Source organism: Mesoplodon mirus (assembly GCF_964341445.2).
Source record: "Mesoplodon mirus genome assembly, chromosome: 13".
NCBI classification, from domain to species: domain Eukaryota; kingdom Metazoa; phylum Chordata; class Mammalia; order Artiodactyla; family Ziphiidae; genus Mesoplodon; species Mesoplodon mirus.
The window spans coordinates 86,987,180-87,004,154 of NC_138989.1; positions in this window are offsets into that span (position 1 = coordinate 86,987,180).

Sequence of the window (16,975 nt, forward strand, 5' to 3'; positions counted from 1 at the left end):
ACACACACACACACACACACACACAAACACATTTGTCAACAAATCATGCTTTTACCACGTAATTATTTTAAAATAAATTAAATGGAGAATATCACTGTTGCCATAGGGACAGTTGAAATGAGTCTTTATGTATAATCAAAGTGATCAACATTTGTGTTAAAATGAACGTTATAATGAAACCTTTAGTGACATACCAATCAACAAATGCTTTTTTAACTTACTGCTTCTTCATTATGTACCATGCAAAAATAATCATATGATTAAAAAAATTCTCCCAGGGCTCTCGAGATTAGATATTATTGTAGAAGAAGTTGGCAGGACCAAAAAGGTTGGGAAATTGTGCATGTCTGTTTAATCGTGGGCTCCTTCATTTTTCCCCAACCACAAATGTGCTTTCACTTCTTCATCTCCTTGCTGGAAGGTGGGCAGATGTTGCTCAACTGAGCAGGGGCCCTGATTCAAGTAAGATGCTCACCCGAGGTTTCAAGCCAACTTCCTAGTCAACAGCCCAGCCTTCTTACCAACCCGAGAAAAGGGTGCTGTCCACTCAGCCCTGGTGACGGTGAGCTGCAGATAGGGAAAGAGCAAGTGGGGAAGTGGGGCCTCTAACTGAACCAGCTTTGTCTGAAGCAGTCAAAGCTGGTGCGGTTCAGAGGAACATGAATTTATCAAGGCAGGTAATACAGCACCCCCACAAACAGAGCTGGGGTTAGATTTAGGCTCAGTTGAGGTGACTCCACAGTACATCCTTGCTTACCGCGTGGATGCACATGACCGCCACGTACTCACACCTGGACACGGGGGTCATTTTGGTTTTTTCTTGCATCTATGCAGATAGGCTTGATGACCCTTTACATCAACAGCCGCAGAGCGGGTAGGTTTGCCATCCATGTCTCCCACTTCCCAGCTACGTGGTCTGGGTGAGCTACTTTTCCAGGCTGTGCCTGTTTCTTCATCTGTAAAGTAGGGTTGGTAAGGGTGCTTCCCTTTATCCTAAGAGCAGAAAACAAGCGAATATCTGCAAAGCCCTGAGAACAGTGCCTGTCACATAATAAGCACCGCAGAGAGTCTACTATATAAACTAAAAATATCTGACACAGATGCAGTCGTGTCCGGAAAGGCTGGAAACGTGAGGGTGTCGGGAATCTGAGTTCAGCCCAGTGAGGTCGTCCAAAGGGTTTTCTGTCGATTTACTTATTTATTTTTTTGTGGTATGCGGGCCTCTCACTGTTGTGGCCTCTCCCGTTGCGGAGTACAGGCTCCAGAGGCCCAGGCTCAGCAGCCATGGCTCATGGGCCCAGCCATTCCGCAGCATGTGGGATCTTCCCGGACCGGGGCATGAACCCGTGTCCCCTGCATCAGCAGGTGGACTCTCAACCACTGCGCCACCAGGGAAGCCCTTTTCTGTCGATTTAGGTCTCCCTAGAGTCTAACCTTTGGTGTTCCCATTTCCCTACTGTTTACTGTTTCCCTTTCCTATTCTGCTGACTGAATTAGCAGGGTGAGCTGAGAGTGTCACAGAGGAAACAGAAGGGTCTGGAGCGAGAAGCAGCCCCCAAACTGGGGGTACACAGGGAGGAAGGTGTCCACTGGGGCACCCTCTTGGCTCCAGGCTGCCGTGGAGCATACCTGTGACCTCCTGTCTCCAGCAGGGAGCTGCCCTGAGGGGAGCCCAGGGTCTCCTTCTCCCCAGTGTGCCCCCCCAGGCACCAAGGAATCAGTAGACAGGGTGAGGGGGGCCTGAGGACCAGGGGCCCAGAACTACCCCCTCAATTCACTGCTCTCCTTGGGACCCAGGAGGGAATGACAGGCAGCTTCTGCCCTAAGAACACCTCTTCATGTTCTAGAAAGGAGCTGTCATCTCCCCTGCCCTCTCCTCTCCAGACAAAACAATCTTCTCTGATGTTTTCTCAGCCGCCCTCTTCTCCAAGCTTTAACGAAACATAATTAGGAACACGATAGGCATTAATATTTATCTCCTCAAGACTTCGAGTTTTCGGCTTCTTTAGCCTTTGAACATCATTATAAATTTTGTTCACCATCAGAATTTCCAAGTACGAACATGTTAAAGCTAAAAGCAGAGTTGGGTGGGAACAGGGAAGGGACCACCCTCTTCAGAAACACTGTGTCTTCAAAGGATCGTTTCCCACTGGTTTTGCCAAAATCCCCTTGGATGCGGTGGCCTCTCCCCATTACTCGGAGTGGTTCTGGAACCAAAATGGGGTTTCCACAGTTTCCTACCTACCCCATCCCCCGAGGAAGGGGCCGGGACATCTCCCTGAGCTTCCAATGAGCTGGAACTGACTTTCTTATTGCTCGGCTCTCAACTGCAATGTAAAAATCTTTTTATTAACTTTGAAAACATATGCTACTTAAGTGTTTGAAAAATATCCAGGGAATCCAAGCTGAAAGAAAAGCCATCATCCTGCAGATGGCTACATTCAAACCATATCTACTATGGGGTGATTCGTCCAAAAGTGAACCCCCATCTTCAAATTCTCGATTTCTATTTAAATTTACAGTTTAATGCCATCATCAGGGAAAATGCAACCATGAGTAGGATATACCCATACTTGGAGAGTCTGTAGGTTTTAAACAGAGCTGATTTAACGATTGATTAACCTGGTGAGGATGTGTTTCTTTGCTTGCTCAGGGAACATGAATTCTTAAAAGCACTCTTCTTTGTTTTTACCACTTGAAGGTAAGTACGTTTCGGTCCATGCTGTCAATGACATGTGAGTTTTGAGTTGTCTTCTCCAGTCTCCAAAGAACCTCCACGTTCTGTTTCCTTTCCTCATCCTGATGGTCCCCGGAGGATGGAGAGCCGTGGTCAGTCGTCCTGCGGCTCAGATGAAGACCCCACTGCCCAGGGCCACACTGAGGGACCCAGAGACCCTGTCTCCCGAGGCCAAGCCCTCCAGGCTGTTCCCTCTTGGTTCAAATCCTCAGAAGGTGGCTCTTTTCTTATTAAGCAACTTATCATGTCAGATTCTGTCCCACTTTATTCAGAGATGCAGCCCCCTCGTCCAGAAGCCCCAGCCCAGCGTCTCCCCTGCCCCGCGTCGTCGTCCAGCCCTGCTGTGCAGTCCTGGGTGGGTGCTTGCTGGTTAGTAACTGCTTTTCCTTTTAAATATGATTTATGGTGGTGTATAAACATTTACTTTTAAAAGTTTAAAAGCATTCATAATCCTACAAGGATAGGAGACTTTCTGTGTTTTATCTTCCAATCCTTGTGCCGACGCCTATTTTACATTCTCACCGTGATGACCTGGAGACACACTGTTAGTGTCCTAGGGCTCCAGCCAGGCACGCCTGTTCCTGCCTCAGGATCCCACGCCTGCAGTTCTTTCCCGTGGACGTCGCCCCCGTCATCCTTCAGGACTGAGCCCAAATGGGCCCCCTCCTGAGGCCTCCCGCCCCCTCCCCGCCCTCTCCGTAGAAGACTCCAGTGCTTCCCTGTTTATTGTCCGTCTGCTTCCACCAGAACGTCCCCTAATGGTAGCAGGACTCCCTCCCAGCCCAGCACTGCCTCTCCAGCGACTAGGACGGGCTCAGATACACGACTTCACGGAGGAGCCGGCAGTTGGTCTCGCGCCCGCCCGCCTCTCGGCACTTCCACTGTTACGGTTCTCGTGTCAAACACAAGTCAGCACGCACTGGTCTCCCGGGATGAAACGCGTCCCGGCGTTCACCAGCCTACCTACCCCTGGTCCAGCCCCCCAGGGTGGACATTTGCTGTTTCAGGCCACCCAGCTTCATTGCCTACCACTGATAATGGCCCCAGTCCACTCGGGGGGGTTCTTCCTTCCCCCTTCTCACTCCTTGTGCTTTGGGTGGCAATGAAGGCTGGCAACTCACTTCCCACCCAGGGACGGGACCACCTCGAGGGTAGACACAAAACCCAGACAAGCCAGGGACAGTCAGGAGGCTCAGTTCCAGGACACTTATAAGAGCTATTTGGTGAGCAGGTAAAAATTATAATAGTAATAATAACCATAATAATGACAGTCGACGCGTATCAAGTGCTTTTTGTATCCCAGACACTGTCCCAAGCAACTTGCGTAAACTAGCTCATTTAATTCTGAACCAGCTCGCACAAGGTAAGCCACTGTTCTCCTGCGGGTGGTAGCGGGGATGCTGATGGATCTGAGAGGACTGCTTTGAAACAGGCATTATATTTCCGTGCCCTACAGTTTTGTGGTTGCAACTGGGGCTCCTCTAATTTGTCTTTTTGGGCAGCTCATCTCGGAGTTGTATGCCACAAGATGTTCTTTTTACCATAAATAGTTCAAAGACCCAATTGTCAAGATGTGGTAATGTTACTTTCAACATAATATAGACATTTTCCTCCCCTGCTTTTTTACATGTAGTGTCCAAATTGCTCAGTGAAGGCAAATTTTGCTTTCATGAAGCTTAAAAGCAAGGGATCCTGCTAACCTGACATCTAAAATGTTCGCAATTACTGAATCCACCTACCCATCGATATCCATTTACCAATGTCAATATCATACTCCCACTGTGTCACAAATAATGTTTCCTAATTTAGCAGAATTCTAAAAAGAGTTGTCAGTACAGTAGCATTTTTATAACTGTGGGTACGGATGAGACGTAGGAGAGAAAAGTGAAGGTCGTGAAAGCAGCTGTCAGTTAAGGTTCTTATCTCAGGAAGACTGTTACTGAAACGTGGGATACTTTTTCATTTTAACTCTAGCAGAAGCTGTCTGCCTTTGCAAAAAAAGAAAAAAAATCCTAAATTGTCAGAGTCCCGGACCCAATTATTTGGATAATTATCAGAAAGAAAAAAAAACATGGAAATATCTTAAAGGAAAAGATTCTTTTTTTTTTTTTTTTTTTTGGTGGTACGCGGGCCTCTCACTGTTGTGGCCTCTCCCGTTGCGGAGCACAGGCTCCGGACGCGCAGGCTCAGCAGCCATGGCTCACGGGCCCAGCCGCTCCGCGGCATGTGGGATCCTCCCGGACCAGGGCACGAACCCGCGTCCCCTGCATCGGCAGGCGGACTCTCAACCACTGTGCCACCAGGGAAGCCCAGAAAAGATCCTTCAATGTAGTGATTCTGAGCTCTTTGCAGGTAGGACCTGGGGGTGCTTAACTTCACTGAGATACATCATGGCATTCGTGTGCCATTGACTTCACCCACTGAAAGTGGACAATTCAGTGCTTTTAAAAATACATTCACAGGGCTGTGCAACCATCACCACCCTCTAATTTTTAGAACATTCTGTCTCTCCTAAAAGAAACCCTTACTTATCAGCAGGCACACCCCACTCTCTCACCCCAAACCCAGTCTCCACCAAAGCACGTTCTGTCTCCATGGATTTGCCTGTTCTGGATCTTTCCCACAGAAGGAAACAGGCAACCCATGGCCTTTTGTGACCGGCTTCTTTCACTCAGCATTAACAATGGCCAGGTTCATCTTTTAACATGTATCACACTTTATTCCTTTTGTTAGCCTGATAATATTCCCTTGTGTGAATGTACCACCGTTTGTTTCTCCATTCATCCCTTGACAGACATTTGGGTCGTTTGTACTTTCTCACGATTATGACTAATGTTTTAGTGAACATTTGTGTCTTTGTGGGGACATGTTTTCGTTTCTCTTAGCTACATACCTAAGAGTAAAGAATTATAATTAGAGAGAGAAATCTTCATCTAGTTACTCTTGCAAACTTGTGTATTAGCAATAAGCAGCATTTCAGTCTTCATATAGTTCTTGTTTCTTTGTAGGAGAACTGGAAAAAATAAACAGGCATTTATGTATTGAATGAAGATTTCAGTTAACATTTGTTCTCCATTTGAAAAAGCACAAATGGGCTCTTCTTTGCTTGCAGACACATGCATACACTTAAAGAGATGCTTTTAAGCAACTTTTAATTTATCTGATGTTCTCAAGAAGGTTCTAATAAATTTTTCAAATAACTCAAGTCCTCACCTTTTAAAGTTTTTACCATTTTTTCATGAAAATAATAAACAGATGCTTATCTTTTAGAGGCTTATTGCCCCCAATGATTTGTTGTTACGAACACTAGCAATTATTGATCATATTACTTGCACGCATTCGTAGCACAAGACCTGCTGACGGCTTGCTTGGGATCTGCCCAGTTCAGGGCGTTCTCTACTCCCCAGATCAGACCTCACTTGAGTTCTTTTCACTTCGGAGGCTGTATCAGGACTCCCAGGGCCTGGGGCCTGTCAAGGGGTCTCACATGTCCTGTGTTCCCAGCCCAATTCATTCTTTACAGACACTGCTTTCATCCTCTGTCCAGAGGTAGGAGTCTTCAATCGCCCCAAAGGCCCTGGGTGCCGTGGTTAACTGCCCTGCACCCTTGGGTGAAAGGCAAATGACAGAGGGCTTGGTCATGCAACCAAGTGCCTTTTTACTCACTTTTTCCCAAAGCAGAAAAGTTCCTTTTGCCTCATGTTTGAAGACAGAGGGGCCCACTTCTCCTCTGTGGGCCCATGAAGGCAGGCTTACGACACTCTGGGTGATAAAAGGGACCCAAGTGGAGCCCTACACCAGGGGAGGGTGGACTGGCCACGTCAAGCACAGCAGCACTCCAGGCAGGGGGTGCCTTTGGGAGACAGCTCTGACGGGGTGTCTGGGAGCCCAGGGACCTCACCCCAGGCTGACTCCACGTTATCTGTGAAATGGTGGCTCTAGCACCTGGCAATTCCTCGTCTGACCCAAGGTCAGGGGGGATGTTTCCTCCCTCACTGGCTATGCTATTTGGCTGAACACATCTCAGAAGCAGGAGAACGGTGGAGGCGGGCGTTCCTCCAAAGGAAAACCTGGGAGCTGGTAGGAAGGAGAAGAAGAGGAACGGGTAAAGGATGGGTGCACTGGACCCTATAGGGTCCCCCAAATTCACGCCTGCCCAGAACTTCCGAATGCGACCTTATTTGGAAATAGGATCTTGGCAGATGTACTTAGTTAAGAGGAGGCCATTTGGAGTAGGGTAGGCCAGTGTCTGGTATCCTTGTAAGAGGTGGGAATTCTGGACAGAGAGAGGCAGGGATTGGAGTGATGCGTCCACAAGCCAAGGGATGCTGGGAACCACCAAGAAGGACAGACCGTCCCCTGGAGCCTTCAGAGGGAGTGCGGCCCTGCCCACACCTTGATTCTGGACTTCTGGCCTCCAGAACTGTGAGAGAATAGATTCCTGTTGTTTTCAGCCATCCGGTGGAGGTACTCCTTCTAGGAGCCCCAAGGAAAGTCCAGCTGTGAGGAAGCAGCAATTTCCACCCCCCAGCACACATGGGCAACAGAGCAGGGGCTGGAAGCTGTTGCTCTTCTGTCCGTAGCCTTCAGCCTGTCGTCCAGAAAAAGGCACAGCTAAGTGGGCACACCCTCCGGGGGGCAAACGTCCTTAATCTCTGTCACAATAGTTCCAACGAGAAGGAAAACTTCGTTCCATTTTGGGGCCACCATTTCTGATTTTCTCTTGGATCCCCAGTAACGTTGCATGAGATTTTTTGCTGCAGTAAATGACCTGGACGACAAAGCTGTTAATTATTTTACTCCCATGTAATGCTTCGTCCCTCCTTTGCTGTCAGGGTCATGGCGCTGTCTTCACCTGTCTCAGGCAGCCCCCTCAGTTCCTCCTCCGAATTTTTCATTTCTAATATACCGTGAGCTGGAAAATCAAGTAACCAGACTTGGGTGAATTGTCTGTAAGAGTGAGACGGTTATGACAGCCCAAGGGCTCTATTATCAGCAAAAAGCACAAGATTTACCGCAGGGACTTTGTAACATTTAATCTGTCTGCTCAGAGGTCTCGAGGCAATTGCTTCCTGAGCCTGGATCCTGGCCCTGCTGAATGTGGTTGCCAGTGAGTTAGCCCTGGTTAAGAGGCTGTCACCGCCTTCCTGGGCCATTACAGCAACGCCAGCCTCAGAAACAGACCCTCCTGGCATTCCGCCTCTCCACATTGTTCACCACCGTGCTGCGAGCCATGGGCCCTTTTCTCTAGTCCATCCTTCCCCCGAGAGAGAGAGAGAGGTCTGCGGACTCCACCTCCAAACCTCTCACGGGGGCCTGCCTGGAATTCTCTTCACTCCTTTGGGTTGGTGGTTTTCAGTGGTCGTAAATTTCTGGAATCCAGTGTTGAAATGAAACTCGAGGACGGAGCATGATTGGTGGGGGGGGGCGGGATGCAGGTCCCAGAGGCTCTGGTTCAAGGAGAGGGCGATACAGCCCCAGAACACCTCCAGCAGTGCCGGGGGACCCTGGGGCTCAGCCCAGACTTTGCAAGACACACGAGAGGTGGCAAAGCATGTCCTCTGAGACGGTTCATGTCACTGCCCAGGTGATTCTTTTCTTTCTTTCCTTTTTTGTGACCCTGGGTCTTGGCACACCTGTGATAAATCAGCACCAAGGCTGTGCTTCCAGCTCTTCAAAGGTGATTCCACAGCCCAGTTCAATAGAGAAGAGCTCTGGTGCTTGTTTGTGTGTGTGTGTGTGTGTGTGTGTGTGTGTGACAAAACACACAACATTCGCATTCAAGTAATCATCTCCTGCATTTTTTTCATCTTGTAAAACTGAAACTGTACCCATTAGACACTAACTCTTCACCCCGCTGCCCCAGCCCCTGGTCCCCACCATCTGCTTTCTGTCTCTATGCCTCTGACGACTCTACGTGCCTCCTATGAGTGGATTATACAGTATTTGCTTGGCTTATTTCATGCAGCATAATGACCTCAAGATCAATCCAGGTTGTAGCCTGTGTCAGAATCTCCTTCCTTTCTAAGGTAGGATAATATCCTGTGGTCCAGGTGGTCCTTAGACACCAAAGTTTGCAAACCACTGGTGCAAGGTAGCTGCTGCCCACACCAGCTCTGAGATGCAGGTCAGGGCACGCCCTCACCCACACCTCCTGTTCCTCCAAACCCTCCTCCCCACCTGGAAGGAGCTGCCGGCGCCCAGCACAGCCCACTCGTTTTAATCCTCTCTATCCCTTGTGATGCTCACAACAGGTCCTAGTGTCCCTACTGGTTAAAAGAGGAGGCACATTAGAAAGTTCCCCAAAGTGAAACAGGGGGTCAGCGTCTGCCTGTGTGCCCTGCAGGCCAGTGAGACCCTGGACAGCAGACCCAGCTCTCTGTCCTGCCCCCAGTCTGAGTTCTGGGCGTCTTTAGCTGGCATGGGGGAGGGGCCCCAGGAGTGCGTGCTGGAACGCAGGCTACAGGGCCGCTCAGATGGAGGTGTGAATATGCTCAGCTGGGTCACCTGCCCTGGCACCTTGATTAGGACCATTAGCCCCTATCGGATTCTGGTTTCTTCATCTGTAATATTGGGAAAATAATCGTATTCACTCCATAGGATGGATCTGAGAATTAAAAACCGATAATCTATAGATGGCACTAAACACTGTGTCTACAAATAGTAAGGGCTCAGCGAGCAGGAGTCAAGATTAATATGATTAAAATCTTAATTTAAGAGGGAAAGAATTTTCAGTTTTACGCAACCATTAAAAATTGTGTTTTGGGGCTTCCCTGGTGGTGCAGTGGTTGAGAGTCCGCCTGCCGATGCAGGGGACACGGGTTCGTGCCCCGGTCCGGGAAGATCCCACATGCCGCAGAGCGGCTGGGCCCGTGAGCCATGGCCGCTGAGCCTGCGCGTCTGGAGCTTGTGCTCCGCAACGGGAGAGGCCACAGCAGTGAGAGGCCCGCATACCGCAAAAAAAAAAAAAAAAAAAAAATTGTGTTTACATTTTGTGTTTACAAAATTGTTTAATGCATGAGGAAATATTTCTGCTATGTTAAATTTTTTAAAGTTCCCAGAATTATAGATACTGTATGATTTCAACTATGCTTAAAAAAACAATAATAAAGACCCCAGAGGAGACATGGCAAAGTATCAACCGTGGGTATATCTGGGTAATAAGATTGTGCTTAACTATTTTTCTACTTTTTTCTACTTTAATATACTTCCCATAAAGAAGATAACTATCTCTATAATTATATATACAATAAATCAAAAATGCAAGGAAATGCAGATCTACACTCCTCAAGCTTTATTTTTCCATCTCACAGGGGTCCCCGGCTGGGCTGCCCACGAGAGCTGCCCAGGGGTCCTTTCACACCCGACGTCCAGGACGCAGGCCGGCCAGTAACATCAGCGGCTGGGAACCCGCATCACAGCCTTGGCTCTGACGATACATACAACTGACATTTTTTTAAATCAGGATCTTAAAGTGGCTCACTCGTGTTACCTGCAGACAAATAGTGTCCTTCTTACGTTACCGTCCCAGACAGAGATTAAGCACGGCCCCAGGATTAGAGCTTACTGGTTCCACACTTTGTGGATATGAACTATCAAGACCCGGAGGAACAGAAGGGTCTCTGAATGACTGTTTATCTCTGCGCCCATAACTCCTTTAGCCCAGCGCTAAGCTGCCTCACCGTTTCTCTTCTCTGATGCCTCCCGGCTCTTTCAAAGAATCAGGGAAGAGTAAGGAGAGCCTCCAAGGACCCTGTCGAGGCCACGAGGCCGCTCTCTGCTGGGACGGCCTTGGGCTCGAGGAGGGGGACAGCCAGAGTCTGGAGTCTCCTCCTGACCAGCCAAGGAGAGAAGGGTGGTCTCTCAGACGTTCTTGCTCTAAACCTCTGTGGTCCTGTGAGGAGCCTTCGTCTGCAGCTGCTGTCCACAGCCGTCCACGGCCGCCCACGGGAAGGCCCGACTGGGTCCCTCCCGCGCGTCCACCTGCCCTGCAGGCAACGAGCATCCCAGCGCGGGGCCCGCTTCTGCTCCAGTCCTCACCCCATTCCCGTCTGCTATCCTTTCCCAGGATCCACAGTTACGTTCCCGACTTTGAGAACCTGAGGCAGGAGAGGGTTACCTTCGGTGACTTCTCATCACAGGTCAGTTGTGTAGCTTTCCCGCAGAGAATCCTAGAATGTACTGCCACGGATGGGGCCCTTTGGGGCTCTCGGTGGAGGGCCTGTGCAGACGCCTCTCCCGGCCCAAGCTCTGCTGTCCTGGCAGCTCAGACCTGGCCAGGTGTGTCTGAGGGTGATGCCGTGGGCCCGCCAGGAGCCTCGCTGCGAGTGGCCTGAGGGCCCTGTGGGAACGGGAACCCCTAGACCCACGGGGCCTGAGGGCTGTATTATTTACTGAGACCCGGAGGGGGGATCTTCACCCCCCCACACACCCCTCCCACACCCCCTCCCCTCCGACCCTGCAGCAGACACTATGCTCTCCCGATGGGGGACCGTCAGGGTGCAGGGGGCGCCCAGGGCTAAGCGGGCAGGGCAGGCAGGAGGGCCCTTCCCCTCCTGTCACCTTCATTTGGTGACACTCGACAGCCTTCCCATCACCCTCTGCCTCTGCAGTTTTCCCCAGACGCCCCTGCTCCATTCAGGGCAGGAGATCGACATCAAGGTGGACTCCCGGGAAACCACACGTCTCATAAACACTAATGATTGAGTGATTGATGAAATGGCATGATCTCCGCAGTTCCTTTGAGCTCTGGGATGCGCAAATCTCTGCTTTCCCCCCACAAACACAGGAGATTTCCAGGGTTTAACATGCACCTTCCCAGCACCCCACGAGGCCAGCGAGATGTCGAGATGTGTTTCCAGTGAAGCCAGTGCCTGGCGGCTCAGCAGGGCCCGCCACGGGTCCGCCACGCGCCCCTTCTCTGTGTCCCCGCCAGGCCATTGTTTCCCAGAGGCCTGAGATGGAAAGGGGGAAGAATGCAGCTCCGCTCACTAACTGATACGAAGCCTCCATTTACTAGTTCTTGATGCCATAAGGGCAGCCACGGCATTTTGCTGAGTCACTTACATCGAGAGAAAGCACTTGCTCTCTGTCAACTCGACTGTGATTTACAGAGTAGTCGTTCCTTCTGAGGGTGTACTTTTAAAAATAATTTTCACAGGAGTAAATTATGGAAGCGTGTGAAACTGGCAGTCTTTTCTTGGAGAATGAGAAAATCTGTGTGTTTTCCCAGGACAGTCCCAACACTCCTGATAAAGGAATATCAGCCGAGTTGTCCTGTCCCCACCCATCTGGCCTCACGTTGGAGACCCTCCTGCCACTGGGTCCCCCCATGGCCTCTCCACGCCCTTCCACCACTGTGTGTCTTCCTGCTCCTGGGATGCTCCCTGGAGGGGGCGTGACCACAAGACTCCGAGAGAGAATCGCACTTCTGGATTTCTGGGGTTAGACCAGGCAACGGTCCTGGAACCTACAACCAGTGCCAACTTCGACATTCAACATTAGACCGTTTTCTGTATTTGAAATAAAACTGGAGAGACTGAGATTGCAAACTCCAGATGGTTTTGCTAATTTTCCAAAAATTTGGTGTTGAGAAAACAGAGCAGCAGGTTGGAGGCCCTGGGCCCCTCTGGGTGAGAACATTCACCAGCGCTTCACGGAGAGACATGCGGATAACATGGGTCTTGGGGCCCTAACTGGGGACCCTGTGTGCCGGGACCTCACCTGGCACCCAGGCGGTGGCATTGATGCCCAGCTCCCGGCTGTTGCCTGACACTTGCTGGCACTGACTTGGTGCGACTTGGTCTCTTTACCCAGGAAACAGGATAACAGCCCCTCTGGGTTATCTGACATGAATGGATTTGAACTCGGCGGACCGCCTGGTCCGTCACGAGCTCAGGAATATGACCTCCGCCCTCCCAAGATCTCGAGGCCAGTCATGCCTCCCAGATGTGTCAGTCACCCAGACACCCCGAGCCATTGCCTTTTAGTTTTTGTTTTTGAAATCTGGGTTGCTGGCTTTTGTTTTGCTCTTGAGGTGGCAAAAGAGGGTTAAATATTGTGTTTAGAGCCTGAGTGATCCCCAAAATGCTTGAAAAAGGATACGATGATCACTACTTGTACATAAGACCACTTTTTTTTGTTTTTTTTCTCGTGGTACGCGGGGCTCTCACTGCTGTGGCCTCTCCCGTTGTGGAGCACAGGCTCCAGACGCACAGGGTCAGCGGCCATGGCTCACGGGCCCAGCCGCTCCGCGGCATGTGGGATCTTCCCGGACCGGGGCGCGAACCCGTGTCCCCTGCATCGGTAGGCGGACTCTCAACCACCGCGCCACCAGGGAAGCCCTGTAAGACCACTTTTTAAAATCACACACTACTACCACAACTTATACTCCAGTATAAAATAAAAATTAAAAAATAATAAACCAAATCTGAAAAATAAAGTAAAATCACATAGTATTTTCTGGTCAGACCTTGTACTGTGTGGCTGCCTGTTATGAGACATGCCTGCTATTCCTGCTCCTGGGGTGGTTGGGTCAGCCTGCTTTTAGGACAAGACGGGGGTTAACCCGAGCATTTCCAGCTTCCTACTTTCCCACAGCTGCCCCCAGGGTTTGCAAACTCCCCTCTCCGTGTGCCTCGGGAGAGGGAAACAAGAATATCTTGAAAATTATTGTCCAAAAAGCAGATGCCATCTCCTGGGAGCCTGCGAAACTGCCCGACCTCGGAACCAAGCAAGGCCTTAGTAACCGTGTGTTTTGTTTCTTCCTCTTCAGAACACACGGGTAATTCCAGGGCCACCTATCAATTTGTCGGTCTCACTGACCCAGATCCCACACTTGCAAAACAATAACGCAGAGTATGTCTCTCCTTTTGCCAACAAATAAGTTATAAAAGGCATTGACGTCAACAGATCTTCGCCATGATAAGTTTTTGTGTTGCCGGGATGCAAGTTTCATGAGCTACAGATTGTGTCAACGTTGCTTATAAACTCAAACTTCGGAGTTGCAACTGTGATTGGATTGTCCTAAAAACATGAAAACGCCAAGAAGTCCAGGAAAAGATACTTTTGAAAACTGAAGGTCGGTCAAATCCATTAACATCCAGTTTTCTGTGCAGGTACCGGTGTGCGTGGCAGCTGCGGACAGCAGACACTCTGTTCTCTCACTAACCTCTGACCCCTTCCTCCCCCAACACCAGTGAGCGTGCACTGGAAAGGGAGACCGAGCAGGTAGGAGTGATTCCTTTCTCACGTGAATAGAGCCTTTGTAAATATGAGTCATTTTTCCGAGAATAAGTCTTTGAGATGAAATTGCACAATCCGTCGTCTTTCTAAACACCTCAGGCTTAAAGGCAAAAGGAGGACCTCGGCGTGTGGATTTGTACAGGTGACCAGAAAGGGCAAAGCGGGGAGGGGTCCGTGGTCCCATTCAAGAGTTCCAGAGAATGAGATGCGGAGTTTAATAAGTCCTTTTTCATTAGCTCTCATCTGTTATGGTGCGTCGCTGGTGGTTCTTTGTGCTGCTTTCCTGGGCTTCCCGTGAGAGGCCCTGTTTTATGGCCACTGATACCATGTCTGCTCAGAGCTCTGACCAGAAAATATGGTGGGTGTCTCACACACACACACACACACACACACACACACACACACACGAGTAAGCAGCAGCAACGGCACCACCAGAGCAGCTCAGCAGGTGACGTGAGGGTCCCCGTGTTGGACCACAGCCTTTGCAATTCATCCAGAGCAGGTCTCCTCCAAGGGCAGAATGCATCCTTGTCTGGGGACCCAGCTCCAGGGACTCTGTGGCTCCTGACTTTCTGACTGTTAGATGCCAGATGCAAACTTCCCGCAAAGGGCTCTCGGGCAAACAGCACGCCCAGGAAGAGCGTTCTGAGGGGCACTGCCCTGAACTGGGGTTGGCAGGCGCGCGAGGGAGGCGCTGGTGGGAACCAGGAGTGACCCCGATTCTAAAGCGCTTTTCTCAGGCTGAAGGTGCTGGACACACGGAGGGCCTTCGGGGCCGCAGGAGGACCGAGGGAAGCCCTTTCTTTTATAGGCTGTCACTGAGGCCAGTTTCTCCTTTCTGAATTCCCAGCGGTCTGAGCCGGATGTGTGGGAAGAGTTTGGGGTCTTCACAGACAACTCACTAGAGGAAGTGTCTGTCTGCTCCCTGTGTCCCCCCACCCCAGAGCTGGACGTGACCCTCCAGCTGTCCACTTCTCCTCTGCGGCCAGCAGCGGGCGGCACGGGGCCAGCACTGGAGAAGCGGGGGCTCCGGCGCATCCAGCCCGGACCCGCGCTGCACAGACCCCCATGTCCCCTCCGGGTGCACCTCCACTAGGGAGTTGGGGCTGGACATGGACGGGAGAGTCTGGAGGGGTGGGAGCGGCAGGCTGGAAGCCCCCATCTCACACAGATAGGCACCTTCTGCCAGGCCTGCGGGGCGGCGGGGAGCACGTTCGGAGAGAGGGTGGTGGCCTGGCGTCAGTGTCTGGGACTTTGCAGGGTTGTAGGCCGTGGCACAGTGGGTGCTGGAGGCTGGTAGAAATCTCTAGACATCAGGTAAATCTCGAGGAGCGTCTCTAACTCTGAGGTTCCCATCCCCATCCGCTTCCGTTCTTCCTGCTCCAAATCCAAGCCTGTGTGAGTGGACACTGTCAGGACCCCAAGCTGGTGTGTCCACCCAGGCGCTGATGGGCTGGGGGGCAGCCTTGAGCCCCGAATTCCCTTCCCTGGGTGTGTGTGTCCATGCATGTGTGTGTGCACACGTAACAAGTAGCCCCTAGCTCCCTGACCCCCAACCTCCCACCTCAAAATTCTCCCAACGTGGAGGTCAGGCCCCACCGTGGAAACAACTGGAAAAGGCTTTCCCCCCTCCCTCTCCAGGGAGCGCCACTCCCCAGCCCCTCCCTCCGGTGAGGGCTTCCGCTCCTACTTGGAGATTCTCAGATGCACGTCATCTGCATCCTTGCTCACGAAGACCTAATCGACAAAATGAACACGGCTGCATATTATACTAACGAGATGAATTGGATTCCAAATACCTCTCACCAAAAGCACACTTCACAGTAGCAAATGTGAAAAAGAAATGTGTAATCTAGGAATTACTTTGTTACTTCATTGATATGTGTGTTGTCACCGGAGGGGCTTCTAGCAACGTATTGATACCAACTGAAAAGAAATCTTGATTAAATATGGGCACCCATGAAGAAGTGGCAAAAGACAGTGGGGCTCAAGCAATCCCACTTCTGGGTATATATCCAGACAAAACTACAATTCAAAAAGATACATGCACCCCTATATTCATGATTACAATAGCCAAGACATGGAAACATCTGAAATATCCATTGACAGATGAATGGATAAAGAAGATGTGGTATTTATATACAATGGAATATTACACAGCCATAATAAAGAATGAAATAATGCCATTTGCCGCTACGTGGATGCAGCTAGAGATGATCATACTAAGTAAGTCAGACAGAGAAAGATAAATACCATATGATATCACTTATATGTGGCATCTAAAATATGACACAAATGAATTTATCTACAAAACAGAAACAGACTCACAGACATAGAGAACCGACCTGTGGTTGCCAAGGGGACGGGGGGGGGGGGTAGGGCAGGAAGGATTGGGAGTTTGGGGTTGGTAGATGCAAACTGTTATATATAGGATGGATAAACAACAAGGTCCTACTGTACAGCACAGGAAACTATATTCAATATTCAATAATGGAAAAGAATATAAAAAAGAATGTATATATATGTATAACTGAGTCACTTTGCTGTACAGCAGAAATTAACACAACATTGTAAATCAACTATACTTCAAAACAAAAAAAGACAGTGGGGCTCACACATAATGTGAGGAGAACATGTTTAGTTATAAAACTAAACCTCGGGGTCTAACTCCTGTATTTCTCATGTAGGTCATACTTGATCCGATGATGCTGCAAAAGTGCTGATTCATTTATAGTGGAAAAAAAAATCCACGTTTAAAGTGGACTATTTTGAAAGGGTGTGTTAAAATTACTCTCAAATCTTCTTCAAACACTGGCTGACAAGCAGGAGTTTCCAGGGTAGAGGCTGGCGTTACCCCACCAGCACGCCAGTGTGAGGTTTGTGAAGGGACGGGTCAGTCCGGGCTCCAGATCCTCAGACGCCGAGTGTCCCAGCACCGGATACAGACGCTGGATAAGTTGCTCACTCACCTGAAGCGCCACCTGCTGCCACTAC